Source organism: Marmota flaviventris, chromosome 12 (assembly GCF_047511675.1).
Source record: "Marmota flaviventris isolate mMarFla1 chromosome 12, mMarFla1.hap1, whole genome shotgun sequence".
NCBI lineage: Eukaryota > Metazoa > Chordata > Mammalia > Rodentia > Sciuridae > Marmota > Marmota flaviventris.
In genome coordinates, this window is record NC_092509.1 from 42,571,525 (window position 1) to 42,595,340 (window position 23,816).

The 23,816-nt window shown below is 40.2% G+C and overlaps 2 long non-coding RNA genes across 3 annotated transcripts in view; one reads left to right on the plus strand and one right to left on the minus strand.

The window, feature by feature from the left end:
* Positions 1–1,379: 1,379 nt before the first annotated feature.
* The window catches only part of LOC139701394 (uncharacterized), a 62,808-nt gene continuing 40,371 nt past the window's right edge, over positions 1,380–23,816 (plus strand). The window contains exon 1 of the long non-coding RNA XR_011703951.1: positions 1,380–1,438. This is a non-coding gene — a long non-coding RNA (uncharacterized lncRNA). The remainder of the gene's footprint in view (positions 1,439–23,816) is intronic.
* LOC114087023 (uncharacterized) lies at positions 10,712–13,645 on the minus strand. Of its 2 annotated transcripts, none has more exons than XR_003581743.2 (2): positions 13,510–13,645; positions 10,712–11,501 (listed from the first exon to the last, which is right to left on the minus strand). It is a non-coding gene; the product is annotated as an uncharacterized lncRNA (long non-coding RNA). The 2 variants fall into 2 exon arrangements; XR_003581744.2 differs by lacking the exon at positions 13,510–13,645 and adding an exon at positions 13,014–13,404.

The window sequence follows — 23,816 nt, forward strand, 5'->3', positions numbered from 1 at the left end:
AGTCTCTCTTAATAGTAACGGTTGTGTCTGCCAAGGAAGGCTAGACTTGAGCTTAGACTAAATCAATTAGCAGTAAGACACCCACTCCTCCTGCCTTTCTGCTCTGCCCTTGCATCAATGACTGAATTTGCAGCATGAACGATCTCTACAGTGGCCGTGCCAAGTTCTAAGCCAGGGCTTTCAAAGGCCTGCCTGGCTCCTGTCACCTCTGGATACAACTTTTGAGAGTACTGGCCAGTCTGGGGTGAGACTAGCTGTCTCTGCTGTATGCTATTCCTCTGAGGTTTTCCATAACTTGTATCTCACTTGAATAGTGTCCTCTAATTTTAGCTGCACCCAATAGAGCCAAGTTACATGGTTTTAAAAACAATATTGTTTCAATTATGTAATAGTCTTTAAACTCTGAAATTCATACTCTATAAAAGCCCCCAAGTTTAGCTCAGTGCCAAGAAACAGCATCAGCAGTAGTTGAACCACAGGGAATATGTGCATTGGAAATAAAGGTGGCTGCTTTGTCACCTAGAGTTCCCTTGAGCTGGCTGAGCCTCAGAGCAGAGGCTCCATGCAGAATCTAGAGATGACTGGTTATCTCTTGTTTATTGATGCTTGTCGACTGGAAACTATTACTGGGTGTCGCATTGGCATGACTGTGCCTTGAAATGACTAGGCTTGCAAGAGTAAGGGTGAGTCACAGCTCCTGCCAACTTTCAGGTATATGCCCCAGCTCAGGGATTTTATTGTCTTGCATAAGGCTCAGATAGGACTTCCTGGCCCCTCTGATTAGGAAGGAAGTGACCAAGTTGAGTGCAGCATAAGATGGATGACAATTCTCCCTTAGGGGATGTGAGGTTTTGTCTCTTGTTCATATTTCTGAGACAGGTTGAACAAGTCTATTGTTCTTCTTTTTTTAAATTTTTTTAGTTGTAGTTGGACACAATATCTTTATTTATTTTTATGTGGTGCTGAGGATCAAACCCAGTGCCTCACGCATGTGAGGCAGGTGCTCTACCACTGAGCCACAGCCATAGCCCTTTTTTGGTCACTAGATTTCCACTCTGAAAGAAAGAGGATTTGCCCTCAATGACCTCCTTTTGTAATTTACTTCCAAGGGGAAAGGACCAGAGGTGGTAGATTTTTAAATTTTAACTAGCTAAAATGCACGGTGCCTGATCTCTGTCATTCATGAATTAATGCCCATGGTAGCAGGCTATGAAATATTCAAGGTACAGGATTACCACATCCAGAACTGGAGCTTGATCTTCATAACTAATCACTGTCCTATCCAAGGAGAGCAAATTATTGAATAGACTCAGAACAAGAATCTATGAATCATGTAGCATCCCATAAACAAAGCAAAGGCAGTGGCACAGGAAATACATTCAATTGTCAGCTAAGATGAGCTGCTGATGGACTGAAATCTCCCATCGCCCTGCTAGAGGTAAGCTGAGGGCACTATGGGAACCAGGGAGGTAATGGTGGAGGTGATCCTTGAGCTGATCTAAAGTTGACCAAGTGATGTGAAGGTGTGAGCTTACCATTCAAAGAAAGCAGCAAAAACAAAAACAGAGGAAGAGGAATTGGGGGATATTTCATTATAACTGACTGCATGGGTGGGGAATGGAGAGCCAAGGTTCTAGAGCATAAGGCAGGAAGCCTTATAGTAACTTGTAAGGAGGAATTTCAGAAAGGGGCAACATGATCAGAAGTGAAGTTTCTAAAGCTTACTTTGATGGAGAAAGCAAAGAAGACGAGAGGAAGTAGAAAAGCCAGTAGGCTAGCCAGGAAGAGAAATGTGGATCCCTTGAATTTCTCCAGGCAGTGGTGGTAATGATGAAGGACACAGAGCAGAGGAACAGTGAGATAATCCATCTGAGGTTGGGGAGGTGAGGGGTGGGAGGTGGACTCGGTCTCCAGGGCTTCTGGCTTGGATATCTGGGCAACATTAGAATTCCTCACTGTGGATACCCACATGGGAATGGGAACAGGTTGGCAGAAGGAAGACAAAAAGGAGGATGAAGAGATGATGCTCTGTTCCAAAATTTGACACATGTTGAACTTGATGCTTCAGGGCTCCTCAATTCCCCACCCTATGCAGCATGCACGCATGTGGTTTAGCTGAACATGTTCAGGCCCTGAACACCCTCAGTGCCCCATGTAACCCCCCTCACCACTACCCTCAGTGGGGAACTCAGCAAGATGAACTGCAGGTTAGTTTGAGACTGAGAAAACCGGTCGACTTTGTTTTTTTTAATTTGCTCTTTTTTAGCTATACATGACAGCAGAGTATATTTTGACATATTATACATACATGAAATAAAACTTATTCTAATTAGGATCCTGTTCTTGTGGTTATACATGATGGAGAGTGTCACCGGTAGTGTATTCATATATGAACACCAGAAAGTGATATGAAAACTGGTCATCTTTGATCTGATGTATTCTTTGAAATCACATCAATGCAAGGGCCACGCGGTTGTACACAACACAGAAACGCTATGGAGTTCGTAAGATTACAAAGACAACATGCTTTTCAAATCCCAGTATAAAAGATTATAACCATTTTTTAAAAACCCCATGGATCAAAAATTATAACTTCATTATAAATTCTGGAACAGCCAACTAGTTGTAGTCAATTTTGCTAGACTTAGGGAGTGATGAACAGCAAAATGAAATGAACAGCACTTACTATGAGAAAAGGTAGCTAGAAGTTGAAATATTATATATGATGACCTCAAAAATTTTGGAATTTTAGGGGTCTTCACAAACACAAATTGCTGTAATTAAATGTCTGCATTTCATAAATACTGTTAGGAAGCTATCAGTAAAACCCCAGAATGAAAGAGACTAACTCTGATTGGGGTAGTGGAAATCAGGAGGGGCTTCACAGAGATATAGGATGCTCTCTGAATCAGACAAGGCCTGGGAGGACACATAAGTGTGTATTCCAAACTCTACATGGGGTCTTCCTTCTATTCTGAAATAAAAAGGTCACAATCACATCTGAAGGGTGCACATTAAGTCAAACTACATAAGACAGTCATTTTTATAGAGAAGAAATAGTTGGATACTGGCAGTTTCATAGAATTCCATTTAGTAGCCCTTTTTGATCTGAGGGCTCAGTTTAAAGAATTCCTACTATGTGCTATAAATCCTACAGCCTCTAAAGAGGCTCACCTTATCTTTATGTCGCCTCCTGCTGGAGCAATATTCTAAGGGCTCATTCTTGGCTGGGATTTACACGGTTTGAAGCCTTATGATAATTTGGAAAATCCTTGTGCATAATCCACCTTGTTTCCGGGGTTGCCAGTCTTGAGGACATTAAAAGAAAATAAATATGATTAGGTCACATTTCTGAGGGCAAATGCTACTGGTGGGCCTTCCATTTTAAATTCTCACTAAAATTAAGAATCTTAAACCTCAGCAGCTTCTAGGGAATCCACATTAACTTCTTGTATCTTTTGTGAAAGAGATTAATTGCAAGAACCACATCATAATCCCAGCCCTGAAACAAGCCCCGAACCTTGCCCAGTGTTGAAAAACTCAGCTTGAACCCCGACCTGCACCCCACAGAACAATCCTCTGAGGCTGTTCTGAGTCAGTCTTTTTGAAGCACACATGCTCTTTGGAGCTGATTACTGGTGCTGTCAGCTGATGAGATGTAATGATTCCCTGAAGCTGAGGTCGTGAACCTACAGCATATTTTAAAAAATGTATTAGAGAACCATTTCAACATCCATGTGGGGATGAGGGGAAAAATATGTTGATAAATAATTTAAATTGCTACATTTTGGCCCTGCCTCAGGATTGGGGACTCAACCACAGCAGGATGATGGGATTATTGTACGCCGTGTATTAAAATTCACCCCACAAATGGCATTTTATTTCATTGTTTTTAAGAGAGAGCCTCGTTCTAGAAAGAAAAATGCTGTGGAAACCCAAAGATCTTACAAATGTTTTCAGACATGACTTCATTGGCCCCTGCAGTCCCTTTTATAGCTCCCGTTTGGCTTGGTTCAGATGCTAGTATACTGGCAGAGGCGGCCAAGGTCACACCCTATGTTGGCAGAGATGTGTCTCTCAGAGGACGACATGCACTCAGTGACAACTGAGAGGAAACACTGCCTTAGCAGCTTGGCGTGGAGCTAGCAATCGCTTTCCTTCTGTAGCCACAGTGCCAAATGTGGGCAGGAGAGGGGAAAAAAAATGCTATAGTCCCCTCCACCAGGCCTTATTCACAATTTCACTGCAGTTTCATTTACTTGCCGTTAACCACAGTCTGAAAAATGTTAAAAGAAAGATTTCAGAAAAAAATTATTAGGTTTAAAATTGAGTGCTATTCTGAGTAGCACTATGAAATCTTGTGCTGTCTTGCTTGGTTCTGCCTGGAATGTGAGTCATCTTGTCGTCCAGCCTCCTTACACAGTGGGCATACCCTCCTGTTAGTCACTCAGTAGATTTCTCTTATCCGTTGAACTGTCACAGTATTGCACTGCTTATGTTCCAGTAACCCTGATTTTACTTAAAAGTAAGAGTAAAGAGCACAGGAGTAATGATGCTGGCAATTTGGAAATGCCAAAGAGAAGCTATAAAGAGCATGTTATCAGTGAAAAGCTATAGTAGGATATTTTGAAAGACAACACAGGTTCACATAATTTTTATTACCATATATTGTTATAATTGTTCTATTTTATTAGTATTTATGGTTGGAAATAAATGTGCTCCTACTGTTGCTCATTTACAAATTAAACTTCATTATAGGTATGCATGTATGTATAGGAAAAAATATATAAAAATATATATAAATATAATATATATAACCAACATATATATATATACACATATAGATTTTATATATATATATACATATATATATATATATATATATATATATAGAGAGAGAGAGAGAGAGAGAGAGAGAGAGAGAGTGAGTTTGGTATTATCTGTTATTTTGAGCATCCAGCAGGGGTTCTTGTGCTAATAAGGGAGTCTGCTGACTAGCAGAGCTGACTTCCATGAATGTTTGACATTGTAGAGCCCAGCAAGCCCTTGGGAGCCCCATTAAAAGCTGCCCTGGGTGGGCCAGCAAAAGCATCTGGAGAAGACTGCAGGCCCTGGGTTGTCATTTCAACTAGATCAGCCCCCTTGACTTCTCCCTAAACTGTAGTCTCACCCCCTGTTTCTATGCATGAAGAAAATGAGTCCCAAGGGGTACCATGCCTCTTCTAAGGTTACAACAAGGAGTGACAGAAAAACATATCTTCTAGTTCCAAAAAAAAAAACTAGGGAGGAAAAACTGAACAAGCAGGAGAAAAAGGGGGAAGATGGCATAAAAAGGGCAGAAGGAGGAAATAAATCATCACAAGGGCAGGATGCTTTCATGTCCCTGACAATGGTCTGTGGTTTGCTGACCACCCTGGGCTACCTGTGTGTAGTCTGGCTGACCTCACCTGGGGAGATATGCAAGAGAAGCCTCAAACTCAGCCAGCACTCTGATAGGAATGGAAACTCATAAATTAAATGCCACACATCGAGGTGTTGGGCATTGGATTCCTAGCACAGAGGTGCTGGCAGGGCAAGGAAAAGGCAGAAGGGGACAAAAGCAAAGGAAATATGCATCTTGGGGAACTAGTGATTTTTTGTGTGTGTTTGTGTGGTCCTCCCCCTGAATCTTCCATTTACTTTAAAATCAAAAGTGAAGGCAGCGCCCCAAGAATGAGGTAACACTGCTTCTCTAATTTTCCTAACCCTCAAGGTTTATTTTTGTTGCTGTTGGGGTGGAGTGTGGATTTGAGGTTTGTGGGGGAGGGGCATTGTTTTGTTTTGTTTTCAAGGGAGTGATGCATGATAAGAACTTTCTGGATTGACCTTGAAGGAAAGAGCACCGCTGTCTTAAAGCCTTGTGCCAGATTGGGCTGCCAGCACTAATGGAGGTACTGTGGGCAACAGAGTAACCCTGAGCCCCACAGGTGCAGTGGGGAGAGGTGCAGGGGACAGGAAGCCCCAGAACGCAGCACCTTCTAAGGCATCAGAATGGTATCTCCCATTTCTCTTGCAGACAGGCCAGTGGGACATGTGGTTAGAAACAAGGATGAATGGCAAAGAGAAAGTCCTCATGCCCTGGCTAAGGGCGGCTACCAAGGGGTGCATGTGCCAGCAGCCTCTCACAGAGGCAGGCTGTGGTTATAAGGGACCCTGATCAGAAACATTCTGTCTTGCTCTGCTTTGCTAACTGCTTTTCCTCCTAACTCCCAAACTATGTGTTTCCTGAGGTCAAGAGTCATCCGATTAATGCTCCCGCTTTCTGGAGCTGCATAGATAGATTAGCCCAGGTTGCCTGACTCCCTTCAGGGTTAGTGTGAGCTCAGCAGAGACCTGGGTGTAGCTGAGAGCCATGACAGCAAGAAACCAAAATTGAAAGACTGCATGTCCCTGGCAGGCAGGAAATGTGAGCTTATCTTTTATTCCTCATGCGACCTGGGGCAGGACCCACACAGGATGTGACCAACATAGATCTGTGCCTTAGAAAGCCTGAACAGAGTGGCACTGCTTCCTGGAAGCCTCTCCTGGGCCAGGAAAATCCCCAAATGGTCAGCTATACCCTATTCTCCTCCCCCTCCAAAAGAACTAGCTGATCCACCTTGCCCTGACGATAAATTCTGAGCTGACTTCCTAAGATTGTCTCAGATCACAAAGAGAGAAATAGGCTGTAGGCTCTGTAAAGAAGCATCACTGCATAATCTTTCCACAGAAATGAGCAGAAAACAGAGGTAGAGGCATCCTTTTTTGGAAATAGGTCAATCAAAGGAAATGGCTTCGAAAATCACCTTCCATTTGCCTTCAGGGTCCATTAAACTTGAAAGAAATTCCCAAAGCAAGAGGTGAGATATCTGTCCTTGTCGGTGTCTACAAACAGCCTAAATGCTCAGCACTCTGGAATGATTCAAGGCGTGATGGGCCCTGGCAGAGGGCAGAGGAGGAACAAGGCCACTCCCAATATTTCATCCATCCCCATGATTTCACATGTAACCTCTGATGTTATTGTTCAAGCCAAACTCATAAGAATGTATTGAAAACAATGTTCTAGTTTACACTGTTTCCAGGAATGTTTAAAAGGAGACATGTTTGCAGATCAGCCAACCTCATGGCCTATGGGGTTCATGACTAAAGGCTGCCCTTTCCAGCCCTGGAATTCTTTCTATTTCTGTGCTTCACAACTTCAACTGGTCCTTTTTGTTTTGTCTCCAAGCTCTGAATACAGGCCAGTGTGCCTATTAATCTTGAATGGAATCTTGAAGTCTCCACCACTTCCATTTGAAAAAGAAATAGCTTTGCCTTTTCCATTTGATTCGACAGTATAAAATATTTATGATTCCTCTGGAACCTTCAAGCCCCCTCTCTCCCATCGATTCTCTCAGTCAGCACTAAGTGCTCACTCTGAGGAAAGTACTTCCCGTCCATCAGGGACAAGCCCAGGATGACAACATCCAGGGAGTCCAGCTGCTCTACGTCCACTGGGTCACCAGCCAAGCTACCACTGCTCATACAGGGGGTTCTTGTGGGTTTCTAAGTCCCCGCAGCTGCTCTGCTGAAGATGTTTGCTGCCTTGGACCCTGAGGTCTTGCTTTTCCATTGTATTTTCTTCCACAGGGTGTTCATGCTACAATCAAACACAAATGACAGCTTTGGGTCTTCTGGGACTTTAGGGGCTAAATCAGGATGATTGAGAGTGAGGCTGGTCTGGGAGGTTCAGTGTAAATTCCCAGAGTGCTGTCATTTCTACACAGTGTGATTGACCCACATGAATGGTTCAATTTTCCAGAGTGGAAGGCACCCACATTGCTCTTCCTAAAGCTGCCTAGAGGTTGTTATCTTGTCCTGCTCACTCCTTGCTGGTCCTATTCAGAACTCTGACCTAAGTGTCAGAAATTCTCTCAAACTTGCCTTTCTGTTTTAGGGGCAGAAAATAGTGCTAGAAATGTTGTGAGATAGCAGTCTCAACTGACTAAAGGGAAGATACAGAGCTCTATATCTCTAAACCCTTCCAAGGTTATTAAGAAGTTTAGATCATATAAAGACCTTAAAACAGTGCCTGGCATTTGGTGAGTGCTTATTATTGTTGGTGCGATTATCATTTGATTTTTGTTTTGATTGGGGTTTTTTTGTTTGTTTTTTTGATAAAGCAATATCAGTTCTAGGTACCAAGGATGAGACAATGGCTCTAGGAAATGGCAGGGAAATGTAGTGGACAGAAAGCCAAGGAACAAGGTGAACTTAGTATAGAGCAACACGGCCTCAACTTGAAATCCCTTCTATACATCTTGCCCTTATAACCCAAAGTCAGTAGAAAGAGCATATGAAAGATGTTGAGCTGCAGGTTGACTAGGCTGACCCCACACTCCTATCCCCTAGTATAATTCTCCATGCATAGTTGGTAGGCAATAAATCCTTAATGTATAGACTTATGCTTAGTATCTCCCTATATCTTATATTTGCATTTTCTCAGTGTCCTGAGGGTTCTTTCTAAGAAGGAGATATTTTTATGCCCCTACTCCAGATTCCACCACTAAAATGTATTGTAAATGTAATAATTAAAAATGTATAGAAGTCTCAAATTCCCAGGATCTATCATTTTACCAATGGTATAACCACACAGTGTTTAAAAACAAGAGTTCTGAAGTAAGACAGACTTAAGTTCAAAAGTTGGCTCTGATTCTTCCTTGCTGTGGGCAACCTATTTAAGTTCTAGAGGCCTCAGTTTCCTTATTAATGATATGGGGATAATAACAGTGACTGACTCATTGTCCCTTGTTAAGTAGAGACTTCATAAGATGTTACAAGAAAAAAATATCAGCAAAGTGGGTGGCACACGCTGATTGCAAAAAAAAAAACATATTGATTATTATGGTCATTAGTATTTTTGAGTCAATGCACTGAACCAGAAAACATTTAAGTTTTACTGAACTTTCTAGAGTCAATGCTACAAGCTATCAAAATAGCAACTGATGGTTTTGTTCAGGATGGAAGGAGAAGTATGTTTGAACAAGTGATTCTGTGGGCACCCCTCTGGTGTCAGCAATGGATTGCTACCTCCTCTAGCCTGACCAAGAAAAGCAAAGGAAAGAAAACCCTCTACTGGGCTGGAAGGTAGACTGAGCTTATTCAGCCTTTTTCTGTGCCAAGGGAGGAAGGCTGGGGAGGGGCAGAGGGAACAGCAGACTGATTCTGAGTCAAATGTGGTCAAGCTGGCAATGGGACCTATTTCAGTCATGAAGTTATTTTAGGTGGTAGCAAAGGAGGTTGGTTTTGAGGTTGCTTAATTATATTGTCTGCCCTGAAAAAACAAATTCATAAGCTGCAGAACATGAAATAAATGATTACAAGTCACTATGGCCAACCTGGTACATTCCCCTGAAAGCTCATAATCAAACAGGCTGCTGCACTAATGGTCTGCTGAACCGAAATGGTGCTGCCCAGGCTCTCCTGGGTGGACCTGAGAAAGGCATTAGCTGTGCATCTCTCCCATGTGAAACTTCTGAGTCCTTATGGACAGGGTTCAGCAAATACAGTTGTTTAATGCAGCTACATTTGCCCAACCAACATCAGCATGTTATTGCAATAGAATGTGTTACACTCCGTCATGCTGGCACTTTCCCCATCTGTTTACATTTAGAATGGGACTCACTGCCAAAGATTAGGAGTCCCAGTGCCCACAATTCAGAAAACACAGGCCAAGGGGTTGAAAACTACTTGTTGCTAGCTGATTTAGTTGGATTCAGAAGAACTAGGAATTTTTTCTTAGTCCTCCAAAGAAGGACTTTAGTGGCAGGAAACCTGAATGGCCTTCACAAAGTCCCTCCCCAAAGATCTCACCTTAAATCTGGGCTAACTTCACCACCACTACTGCAAACTCTTCAAGACAGGTAAAGACATGCTGCCTTTTTTCTTAGTTTTCTAGCTTAATAAATGGAAATCCGTTAAATAAATAAATGAGTTACAGTTTGATTTTGTAGTGGTTTCCAAATATGTTTCCAAGTTCTTTAACTTGCATTGAGAGATAAGGTCTACAACTCTTAAAAGTAGATGGATTTGTGATTGCTTCCAACATCCTATTTTAGTAGAAGTGACACTATATTATTCCAAAGCTAAACTATAAAAGCCAGCCCATTTGGTAAACACTTGTTATCTTCTTTTATTTTTTTAATAATAGCCATCCTAAGTCTCATGATACTTTAGACTTACATTTCCTGAATAATGAATGACAATGAGCATTTTGTCATATACCTGTTAGCCATTTGTATGTACGTGGAGAAATTACTTGCGCCCTGGTAATGGGAACATAAAATTGTATATCCACTATGGAGAATGATATAGAGTTTCTTCATAAAATTTTTTTAAATAAAACTGACATATGATCCATCAATCCCACTTCTTGATGTATATACGAAATAATTGTAATCAGGATCTCAAAGAGATATCTGCACTCCCAATATTCATTTTAGCATTATTCACAATAACTAAGATGTGGAAACAACCCAGGGTCCCTCTACAGAATGGATAAAGAAAATATGGGACACACACACACACACACACACACACACACACACACACACACACAATGGAATATGATTCAGTCTTTGAGAAGAAAGAAATTTTTCCATTTATGACAATTCAGTTGAACCTAGAGGATGTTATGCTAATTGAAGTCAGCCAGTCAAGGAAGGACAAATACTTTATGGTTCCACTTATCTGAAGTATCTAATAGAGTCAAACCCATAGAAGCAGAGAATATGATAGCAGTTTCCAGGAACTGGAGATGGGGGAAATGGGTATAAAGTTTCAGTTATTCTAGATGAATAAGTTTTGAGATCCGTTGCATAACATGGTACTTATAGTGAACAGTACGATATTGTACATTTTAAAAATTTGTGAAGAGGGTAGATCTCATGTTAAACATTATTATAAAAGGGAGGGGGAGGCACAAGGAAACCGAGGGAGGCACTAAGTACATTTATTGCCTTAACTGTAACAAAGGTATCACAGATATCCATGTGTGCTCAAACTCATCAGATTACACACATTAAATATGTGTAGTTTTTTTTTGTATAACCATTATACCTCAATAACTTTGTTAGAAAATCAGACAAAAAAGTAGTCTTATGATTTTTATAAATAAGTGTTTAAAAATCCATACAACTTTCATAGTTACTCTTGGGGCTCTGAGCAATAATGGAAGATGTCATCGGCCACCCTGAGATGGCCATCTTGGAGAAAACTTGAGCAATAAGGTATGACACACAGGGAGAGAGAGGCCCAATATGACCCTAGGCATTTGACACATCAGTGAAGAAACCTACAGGTGACTCCGACCCCTTTATGTAAGTGATCCTCAGCCTTTTGGTCTTCCCAACTGAAGCACCAGTCACTGTGAAGCAGTGATAAGCCATTCCCTCCATGCTCTGTCTGAACTGCTGAGCCACAGAATCCACCAGCTTATTTTATACCTGTATATGACAAAAGACAAATGTAACATTCTTCAACTTTGAAAGCAATAGAACCTATACTACCTATCCCAGTCTCATTAATAACAATCCCTATGCTCAGGAAATTGATCTTAAAATAACTTAAATTTCCTCTTCAATTGAAACCCATAACTTTTTTATTTACATCTGGAGACAAGGATAGCAGCTGGTTCCCACTCTCCCTTTATCAGAGACTTTGCATAGTTGAAGATATTAAGTAACTAGCTTTTCAGCCTTTTCTTCTTTGGGTCAAGTACTCTGAAATCTTTACAGATTCTTTAATCTCTAAAAGAGAATTTTGTATTTGTCACTCTCTAAAAACAGATGCCAACAGCTTTTGGAGAGACAAAAGACATGGTCACATAATAAGAGCTTTAGATCAAAATGACAATCCTTTCTGCATTAAAGGCACTTTATGGTATGCAAAGCATTTTCACCTGTATTATCTTTGGATCCCCATAACTACCCAATGACATGAATGAGTAACATACTTATTCATACTTATTAAAGTTAAGATGCTTTCTCAGGATCATACTTGCTAATGGCTGAGCTAACATTAGAAAACAAACCTCTTAGAATTGCAAGTATATGGACAAAGACAGAAAGAAAATTGAAATAAATAAGATCAGCTGATGTGTTTGAATGGTGAATTATTTTCTCTTCAATGTTCCTTGATTATAATTTTGCTTCTTCAATAAACAAAATCAGAACTTCTTAAAGAAAAGAAATACTGGGTCTTTATAAAGCATTTGGGCAGTGTTGAAATATTTTGAAATATGTAATTTTAAACATAAATAACTCAGATTGTAGGCACAACAGAAAACTGCACAGCAAATTTTCTTCTCACCGCTGTCATTGACTTTAATTTTTCGAGTTCTAGAAAATGGTAGAAAATCTGTTGTGGTATAGAAATAAAAATATATTTGAATAGCACTGTGTTGGCCTTAAACATGTGCATGCATTTGTACTTAAACACCAATTTAAGGCATTCTATGCATGAATCATGTAATTAGGTCCTAAAGATGCATTAGAATTTTATGGATACTATGTAACATCTTCATCAACAGGCCACCTGAAGACAAGTTTCACCTTTGTTCAATCCTATGGCAATAATAGCAAGTTAAGGTATAATGACCTATGAAGTAGGTATGAATTCACATTTATTCTCCATGTCAGACCTGGTGGGTATAACAAAAGCAAACAGCTAGACACAATGTATATTTCTATGTCCTAAAAGGAAGCAAGGGAGGACAGAGTTTTTTGATGAGCCTAAGAAACAAGTGATAGGATGGAGTATAAAGTGAATAAGATTGGCAGTTATTTCTACTTAAAGTAAAATGAAGCTACATTCTCAGGAGCATAACTGTCAATGGCCAAAATGAGACTAGAAGGCAAAGAGTAGAAAGGACGACTAAAGTCCATGCCACTAAGAAAGAGCAGAGATTCCCATTTGTTTACACAGCATTCCATAAAGAATGACCCATGGAAACCCACCTTTGAATCTCCTGTGCAGTAGAGAAGTCCAGAACTCACACGTTTAATCAGTATCCCCAGTAATTCTGAGGCACACTAAAATATGTGTGTTCATTCACACTGACTACTCAACAACTCAAAAAGTTACAAAATATAGGCAAGGTGGCACATGCCTATAATCCCAGCATGAGGCAGGATGATCAGGATCACAAGTTCTAGGCCAGCAATTTAGGGAGACACTGTCTCAAAATAAAGTAAAAAGAGCTGGGGATGTACCTCAGTGATAAAGTGCCTGCAGGTTAAATCCCCAATATAGCGCCCCACCAAAAAAGAGGAGAGCTAGATACCAGGGTGCCATATTGAATCACAGAAACTTGTACAAACTTTAGACCCGATGGTTTTATACTGGTCTCTGAATCTCTCAGATTGATTTACAATGTGTCTGGGGCAATAAGTATATAGCCCATTTATATCAAAATCAAGCGGTATTCTAATTGGCAAAAACAACAACACATACCAATTCTTGTGAAGGCGACTGCCACCAGCTACCCTGCTGCAGTGGAAAGGATGTGGGCACAAACCATTCAGACTTGGGTGTGTCACTTGAGACCAGGCCAGCGCCATCAAAACACCATGCTTTCCTCCACCCTTTCCGACTGCCCCAAGACTGGCACAGGGTTTACTAAGACCGAAAGTAACACTTGCCTATCTAGGGACCAACAGTTTTTTCTAGAGGGGTAAGTGAGGTGCCAGACAGAGAGATGCCACCAGAGATAAATTTTACAACCCCAAACCAGATACTTCAGTTGCCCAATGTGCTATGCATCTGACCCTTACCCTTATGCTCTGCCAGACCACACTGCAACAAGTGACAAGGGCACATTTACCATCAAGGCCTGATCATAAATCCTTGTAATCTTAATCTGTCATTCCAAAATACATGAAGAGTCAGGCATGGTGGTATACACCTATAGTCTCATCCACTAGGGTGGATGAGGCAGGAGGATTGCAAATTCAAGGCCAGTCTTAGCAACTTAACAAGACTGTTTCAAAAAAAAAAAAAAAGTACTAGGGAAATAGCTTAAAACTCCTCTGAGTTCAATCCCCAGTACCAATTTTTTTTTAAAGTGCTTCCAAAATGCAAAGGTACCCTTCCTTAGCCACAAAGGCTTCTTTTGCTTAATGGTATTTTAGAAATAAATTGGCAATGAGAAATACCACATTGTTATGGAGCTATTGTCAGTTGGTTCCATCTATCAATTTATCAGTGTCATTTAGTAAGAAATAGCCTCCACTTTAGAGATGACTCTCCATACATAACAGGAAGGATTTGAGTGTTCCTCATCTGCCAGCATATTACATAATAGAACATGTCACCAGGTCTCAAATGAGGCAGCCAGCCTCAGTAGGTAGGTGACACTGAAGCCAATATGTGCTTAGACAAAAAAAAATGATTCAATGCCTTCAGAATGTGGGATGCAAAATGAGATTCTGTGGGAGTCAGGGGTCAATGGCAGAAGAGTGAAAGAGAGGGATCTGACAGCTCCCAGGCTCTTGGCAATCTGTTCTCAGTTATTGAATAGTCGAGAGGGAACACTGAAGGATGAAACACCAATATCCCAAAGCACTTGATCATATTCACCATTTGGCCAGATTTTCTGTGTCTGTTTCCACTCCTTCCTTGAGCTGCAGAACAGACCTAATTAGCTGGTTTGATTATCACTTATCAACTTTCACTGGATAAACAGCAGTTAGGCAGTGGTAGGGATAGGAATGCTGTTTGTGAAGTCCCAGTTAACCCTCAAGCTGATCATCCCTAATGAATCAACAGCAAACAAAGGCTGATGATTTTTATTCAGGGTTCCAGCACAGAATGTGGGAACTCTGCGTTTTCTTTCTAACTCTGGCTCTAGGCTGAATGACCTAAAGCCATTCAGTTAACCTCGCTGTATCTCAGTCTTCTAAAAAATGAGGCTAATGGATCTGGCATACAGCAGAAAAGTACTGGGGAGGAATAATGACTAAAAATGACTATGAAACCCTTTGCAAATATCAAAGTGGTGATGAAGCAATAATGAGCTTTGACCAGAAGCCATGTGTTCCATGGGGGAGCTGCTTTAATTGCTCCTGTTCATTATTAAACTGATGTCTGAGAGTGGAAGAGGTGCTTTGGTGGTCTTAGGTTGTGGTGTGAGCTTTTGCAGATATGCAATACTGCCCTCTATCGGCACTCAACATATTAATAAGCCACAGAGGCTAGACTCATTTTCCTCATCTGCATGTCTTTGCACATCACACCGGAGACCCAGAGAGCTTGTGAGCAAGGGCCTGTGACCGGACCACTCAGCAGAGGGCTTTTGCTTCACAGAATGTGGTACGTGTCCATTAGAAAGCTGCTGAGTGGAAATCTTATTCCCTGGGATTTTAAACAGCCACATTTTCTAGTATTTGACATCAATGGGACATTTAGCAAATGGAGTGCCAGATGGAGCTCCTGGCTCTATTTTCTGTAAGACACTTGAGAGTTGGAACCCTCTGGATGTTTGTATTTGATAGGATTGCTCACTGTAGGGCTGGCCATGGCTCAATGGACATGGGGCATTCTGCAGGTCTCTGAGGTCAGGGAGCATTGGGACACACAGAACAAAGTGGCAGCTCTACCCACACAAAAGCTTTCCAAGCACCAGTATTCTTGGTGATTCTCTTTAACATTCATTCCCTCACATTATCTGAATTTCTTACAAGCCACATGCAAGAATGCAGATAACTGAAAAACACTGTCCCAAACATGGTTTTCCTTTTGGCCTATGGGCCTTTTGAGCCTCTAAATTAAGGCAGGACAGACCTTGGTGCCACCGTCTTGGAGATCAGAAAACTAAGGCTTGGAACAGCAAGGAACTGACTCATAGTTACACCGTATCATCACATAAATACAGGAAAGCCGTGAAATCGTAAGTTTTTTCTAGAACATTTAAGTGTGTCCCACCCTTTTCTATATGACTTAGAGGTAAATATATAAATCATTTTAGTTATTTGATGTTAACAATTCACTTTCATGTGGATCACAGAATTTAAGATTATAGTTCCTCAAAATTGGTTTATTACTTTCTGTATTTATGATGGCTCACAATACATTTTAGAGATGACATTTTGAATTTTTGATATATTCAAAGTTGTCCTGCAATTATGCTGAAGATATCTGATTCTAATCTAGTCAATAAAATAATGATTCTGTGAGAAAGAATATTTGAATTTTTCCTTCCCATCAAGTTGCCCATGTCTCTGGTATTCTGGCAGGTAGATGTCATGCTGCTTTATCAAATTGGTGTGAGATAGAGCGGACGTTGTTCTTTTTCTATGATCATATGCAAAGGCTATCTAAAATTCTAGTTTTGTGATTCACTGCTGAGGATTTTGACCTTATATGTACAATAACCAGAAAGTGTTTAGACCTCAAACTGCTGGTCCTTCTGTAGTTTGTGGCTGTTATTTTTACAGGTGTTTTCCTCAGTTCCTACCTTAACTAAGGTCAGGAGAGTTCATGGGAAATGAAACTGTGTTTCCTCTCTTTCCCTCCTCCCTGCACGGTTGACTTGAATTATAAGCCCACAGATGCGCTCTACCGATCAACAACTGAGTTGTTTACCACCATAACTAGGAGATGCAATGATTAACTGTTGTTTGCAGACTTCAGAAAAAAAAAAAGTTTTCTCATAAAGATATGGGGAGATGATCTGTGTAGCTGACACATTCTACCTTTGTCTTAAATTTACTAGTAATACAGTGGCACCTGCTTCCTAACTGAAATGATAAAACCAGTCTCAGGCTGCTGCTACTCAGGAATCTGCAGTATCTGCCCACTTTAATACGATTCCCCACATACCAAACAAACTAGACTACTCTTCTTTTTCTTTTTCAAAATAAAACATTTATCCTTTATGAGTCTTTCAATAAAAACCCATAAAGAATATTTGTTTTCTTTTCCAGTAAAGCTAATAATGATAATTACAAAACAAAATCTTTTCTGTTTATATTTATTAAGCTTCCTGTGGCTCCCTTTCATTGAGAGAAGCATTTGAGAACAGGTTCAACAAATCTTAGCTTCAGAGGAATTTTAGAAAGCATCTGTTCCAATCTTCCAACTAATACAGAAATCCATTCTTTTTCTAATATTTTCACTATCAAAAAGTTCCCTCTCTTTAAAAGGTTGTCAATCCCAACTCAAAGGGCTCTAAAAGAAGAATCAAAAGGAAAGGCCATTGTTTCACTGGACTTTGTGTCTTAGGGAGTGTTAATTTCAGATATGTTCACAAGTAAAAGAAGACTGAGCCTGCCATTCAAAATTAGGCCATTGCTATGAAATGATGGTACCACAGACAGAAACTGAGAGATCTGATCAGCCTTGTCAATTGTGAAAAGAGAAGTCTTACATAAGGAGCCTTGGCCAGCCCCCAAGTAGAGCCTTTTACATGCTTGGTGATCATCTCCATAACAGTGGTGGAATGTGACATTTTGGTCAAACACAAGCACAGAATACCATGTAGCATATATCCAAATTAAGTGAATCACTAGCAAATAGGTCCTTAAAGTCTACAAAAACAAACCACAGGATAGTAACAGAAGAAAGTGACGACAGATGAGTTATAACATACAGCCAGCCAATTTCTGAACATGGTCTTTTGGCTGACTAGACTTGGACATGGGAAGAATTATGTTGCTCAATTTACAACTTATTAAAGAGAGAGAGAAGTCATTGATACAGATGGCTGGTTCTATATCAAAGAAGACTAAGAGATGTGATACTACTGAGCTTCTATTGAGCAAACTGTCAAGCAGTACTTAACTCACTTTTTTCCATACCTAATCATTAGAAAAGAATGAATTTTCAAAAGGTTAAAAAAAGACAATGTTCTTACTAAGCCGTGGCTTTGCTCACTTGTTATCTGCAAAAGCCTAGACATGCTGATAGAATCGGTTTCATTCCTTAGGCAAGGCAGTAATTACTTTTTCACATGGTGCTCATGCTCTGCAGTCAGTTGCCCACGACGTGCCGAATGGAATGCCTTTGTTGGGGGCAGGGGGAAAGGGTGGAACTGGAAGTTTATTATAAGTTTTATGCTGGTAGATGAAATCTTCCTCAAATATACCACAAAAATTACTTTGGGTTTACCAGAAGAAACACATGGTACCTACATAAAGCATGAATACTTTTAACAGTAAGACCCAGGCTAGGAATTTAGTTCAGTGGTAGAGAATTTATCAAATACCTGCAAAGACTGGGTTTTATATTTTTAAAATATTTTAAAGTAAGTCCCAAAATAGGAACCAGAAGTGTCAAGCATCAGAAGAGTCATCTTGGCCTCAGTGCACTTCAAGTTTAACTTTTACAACACTGTGAACGAAAGTGTGTTCTCTATTACTTTTGGGTGGTGCAGTGGAAGAGCCAGTGGACTTGTGTTGTGGTCACTGTGTGGCTCTTAAGCAAGTGTGCCTGATTTTGGATAACCTCGCAGAGGCCTCCATATGCCTTCTCTACAGAAAGAAAAAGGCTGGAATCAACTCTTCTTCCAGATTCTTTCAGTCCTTATACTCTACGATTTTATCTCCTTGGATGAAAAACATCCCACATAGCAGTGGAGAACAAAAGACATCAGAAAAGTCTCATGAGCCTGTGGTCCACAGAGGGCTCGGATCATATGTTTTAGAAGAGGTATAGGAGGTTAGTGCCCTGACTCCCATGTGGGTGTGAATTAATCATCCTATCACTGAGTCATCTGTGACCTTAGAGAACTCTCTTAAATCCCTTTCATTTTTATGAATTCATAAGTAGCAATAAGCTTTCCAATAAACCCCCTGCCCCATAAGATCTCATTTATAAAAATTAATTAAAGAACATCTTAAGGTTTCTATTCCATGGAAGTAAATTTTCTAAAAAATGCTACTAATATTTACTTTTAAAACAGCAACAGGGACCTAACAACCTCTGGTACTGTCATATAAATTAATTTCCCCACAAAAAAAGAATATTTTGAGTACACTGTGACTCATTGCTTAATTACCACTTTTCTTTGCAACCATGATCCTTCTCATTTTTTTCTCTTCTGAATTTACAAGCTGTGTATAAGAATAAGTCACCAGCTTGAACCATTTCCTTTTCTTCGCCAAAGGATTTCACATGGCCAGCTGGAATTTCCTTTATTTAAAATGCTTGAAAAATCTGGAATGGTCTCACTGGTTTATTTCTAAAGTGGGGGTGTCCAACCAAGAGCCAAAACTGATATTGTACCTAGAGGGTCTCCTCAGCATGGCAGTAATTTATACTTCACATATGAAAAGTAAATGCCAAACAGTTGTTCTGTATATGCAGAGCAAAATGTCATAGAATATAAAATGTTGAGGTAGCAATACCCAGACATATTTCAAAAATTGGGTAAAGGTCCCAGCACATCTCCAGAATCTAGCTATGTGCATGGTGGGTGACCACTGGGCTTTCACTGGTCATCAACGAAAAGCTCATTGGAATAGACCATGGAAGGCCCCACTGCACTTTACAAGACGCTTTAGCAACTATGTGGTTTCTTTCCTTCAGTTTGAACCAACTCATCAATTCACATGGGGGACCCTTTCATGTGGAATTTTAATATTTCAGGGTAATAAATTATGTCTCTCATATTAACATTAGCAGAACAAGATATGAAGCTACTGATGATTTTTTAATTTGATACTAATTGTAACATAACTATTTTTCATCTTTAAAAATCTAATCACAATATAGACCAGAAAATAGATGATTCAGGCCTCTAGTTGTTTTTAATACATTCTGCAGGGGAATTTTTAGCTAATTTCCCAGAGGTGCACAACACTGAAAAATATTTCTCAGTACTATTTTTAGGAGTAAGTCCAAACATTTTTCTGTGACCCTGAGTTAACTGAGCTATTTCTGGACCTGAACTATAAATCTGAAAATTGCAGCCTAGGGGACCCCAAGGAGACTTTCCCATTAAGACCTGCTCTCTTCAGAAGTAAAGGGGCAGAACTCCAGAATGTGGAAGTGCTCAGAGACAAGCCCAAATCATGTTAGACCTAGGATGCAAAAAAGAAGTTAAAGAAAGAAAATTTCTGGTTTTGCTCTGGAAATGGGAAGCATGAGAAGTGATTGACTCTGAGTCTTCAAGTTTGTGAGGACCTTGACACACGGGCGACTTTGAAGAGATGGACTCTGCCTCCCTAAGGACGTGTCAAGAGAAAACAGATGCAAATTGCCAACACCACTGGGGGCTTATGTTAGGCACCAGGAAACATTTCCTGACAGTGAATGCTGTTAAACCCAGGAATGAGGCTCCCAGGGAGCATGGGCAATCTCCATTCTTGGCAGGTTTAGAAATTAGATAGATTCTTATCTACTGGAATTAAAGCTATGGGGAGAAAACTGGCCATCCTTGAGAGACCCCTTTCAAGTATAAGTGTCTCTACAACCCTGTGGTTGGAGGAAAGGAACTAATGTAAAAATGAAGAAGGATCTCAACTGACATTTCCTTTTTCTATCAAAAGTATAATTTTCTTTTTTCTTTTCTTAGAAGATGTGTATCCTGAAGAAATTATTATTTTCTATTTGCCTTTAATAAAAATAGTGCCAACCACTTCTGGTTTTTTTTTTTTTTTTTTTTTTTTGGTGTGTGTGTGTGTGTGTTTTTCCAGAAGCCCCTGGCAGAGTTGACAAGAAGTTTTGGCAATGTCTGCCACAGTTCAAAATGAGTCAGAATGAGTTCTCCAAGAAGGTTTTCATTAAGAGGGGCATGAGAAGGCAAAACCACTCAGGGACATGGCATGCAAAAACCATGGGATGTTGGTCTATGTAGTTTTTAAAAAGAAGTAGGAAAAAGGGAAACTTGAGTTTTTGTCTAGAAGCCACTTGAGGGATTTGGTCACTGCTGATCCACATGTTCTGAGTATCGGGAAAGGCTACCCTTGTATTCAATCAACATACTTCTAAGAAAATTGCATGAGTTTCTTATAAGCTTCCGGATAAGAATTGAGTATAGCTGTTTTGTAGCAAAACACGTGGTTTTCACACATGTTGCTGAGGAGATCACAGGATTTTTCCACTTGACAAGAACATCTTGGGAGGAGAACCAAGAAAGAAATTTGAATCTCTCTGCAGACTTCTTTTTCCACGAAGGTTAATCTTAGCCCATATGTGATCTGTCCCCGCTCAGCCAGTTCCCATGCTTTCAGAGCATTGATGCCATATAGAAAAGGAGACCCTTCCTGCAGAAAGTGGTCCAGCCATTCCAGTAAGTCAGTACAGGAATCCATTTTGTCTCTTTTAAAATACAGAGTTAATAGTGACTTCAAAATCGTTTCAACAGCGCTTTCTTAAGGAAGCTGAAGCAAGTGCCTTTAGGGAGTGCTTATTATCTGTTCTCTGTTGGTTGTTGTTTGGGGTACAATATAGAGTTTTCCCCTGGCAGCAGGAAAATTATGTTATGGAAGGAAGGACATCATTCTGCCTGGCTTGAAATGCATTTTCCAAGAGATCTCAAACTGAGGCTGTGTTGATAAAACACACTACATAGAGGAGGGAAAATATTTTCCTTTTCTGTTTTATTTTCCTCCCTTCTTCTTTTCTTCCTTTCTACCTTCCTTCCTTTTATTTGCCCTTTCTAATCTTTTGGCTACACATTGTTGGAAGAGATAAAGTAGATATAAAAATAAAATAGAGAAGAAAATTGAACCCCTAACTTAATATAGGCAGCCTCTGTCTGTGTAGTGAATGAGCTAAATTACAGCAATTTCTACATAACTGTTTCGTTCCCACACAGAAATTGGCCCATCTGTAGATTGGAGCACCTGGCTGTAGTTGAGCCAATTTAACTTGTTCAGAATGGTACATATACAGAATTGGGGATGTGGCTCAGTGAAAGAGCACGTGCTTAGCACGCCCAATACCCTGGGTTCCATCCCTAGCATCAAAACAAAACCAAACAAATTAACAAAAAAAGTACAAAAGAAAACTTTAAAACTTTAGTTGTAAGTTCAATACAACTGTGTTGTAGTTAAGAACAGATTGATAGGGCTGTGGTTGTACCTCAGTGGTAGAGCACTTGCCTAGTATGTATGAGGCACTGGGTTCAATCCTCAGCACCACCAAAATAAATGAATAAAATAAAGGTATAAAAAGTTCAATAACAGTTTTTAAAAAGGTAGTTGATCTGCCTTCATAAAAAAAAATTGATTACATCCCAATAGAACTAGGTATAATGCCTTCATTGACCTTCCTAGCTCTCAAAAGTTATATTTTGGATATTCTCGCTTCTCCCTTCTAATGGCTTATTTATTGTGCTTACTGGTTCCATCCCTAAAGTCCCTTTCATTTCAGGTCGTTTTAAAGCTACTCTATTGGTTCTCCATTAAGAAAGATAGCACCCAGTTATCTGTGATTGGAATACTCTGTGAACTGACCCAGCTTTAGAAATAAGAGCAATAAAACAAAATCTTAGTCACATCCTGTACAAACAAGTTCCTCTTACATAAACTTTTTCCGTTTGGTCCTCTGAGGCCCTGGAATAAGTAGAGGAACGTGGCTAAACATTGAACCCTAGCATACTTGTATTTAAACTTCAACCATGAGTGTCTGAACTATGTGACTCTTAACTAATAGCTTACCCTCTCTGAGCCTCAGGTTTGTTATCTCTTAAATGTGGGTTCAAGTATCTTCCTCACACGGTTATTGTGAAGATTAACTGAGATGATAAATAGGAGACATGTGGTATAGAGTATATATTTGGTGCAATTGTTATCCTTTGGCCCACTGGTAAAGCTATATTCCCACCCCAAATTTACATGAAGACCCAGAAGGAAACTGAAAAGAAGATTTGAAAGAGGACCAAAGAGACTGGACATAAAGCCAAGAAGTTAGTCCTCTTCCATCTGTCTTCCAGACTTCTTTCTCCACCTCCTGGGTATTCTGCGTGGGTTCCCAGATGCAGAAGTTGGTTTTACTTCTGAAACTTGCAACCGTCATTAAAGTAATTCAATTGTTCTGCTCTTCCCTTCCAGAAGAATTAAGAATAGCAATGACCAGATGCTCTCCTAACCAGTTCCCACATTAGCGCCTTCCCTGTTCTCTAAAGAAAAAAAGTGACCTTCTGACCTGATCCAACTGTAAGGCTGCTGTGAACTTCCTGGGCCAGGGTCGCCTGAGGTCAGGTACATTAATAGCCATCCCATCCTCCGAATCTTCCTGGGAATTATAAAAATCACCCAGATCCATGATAATGAGCTTTAAGGGCCCTCCTTCCCATTTCCAAAAGACTTTGGGCTTTATACCCAGTAAGGCTGCATTGCACTTGGCTTTCAACTCTGTCAATGTATCATATACTATTCTGCAATCTAGGAATTTATTAAATCCTCTATTTCTACAAAACACCTCTCCTTGATAAAACTGCTCATTAAAACTAGGTCCTTCTTGGGAAGAATTGCAAAGTTTCCAAAATAGTATTTATTGAAGACACACTTCTTGAAAGCAAATGAAAGAAAATACCAAAAGAAAAAGAAACAGAGACCCCAATGGATCAGTGATGCTTTGTTCAGCAGCAGAGGGGCACATTTTCAAGAGGGGAAAATGGTAACAAGCAACAACAAGGGTCTGAGATTTATGGGGTTTAGCAGGGCCAGGTCCTGGGAGGAGTTGATCAGTTACTTTTGGTGGGCTTACTTTCTGTGGGCAAGGGGATTTTGACAGATAAGGGAGATTGTGACAGGACAGATTCCTGAGGTCGCTTTTTCCCTGAGGGTTTCATAGGTCTCCGTTTCTCTCACTTC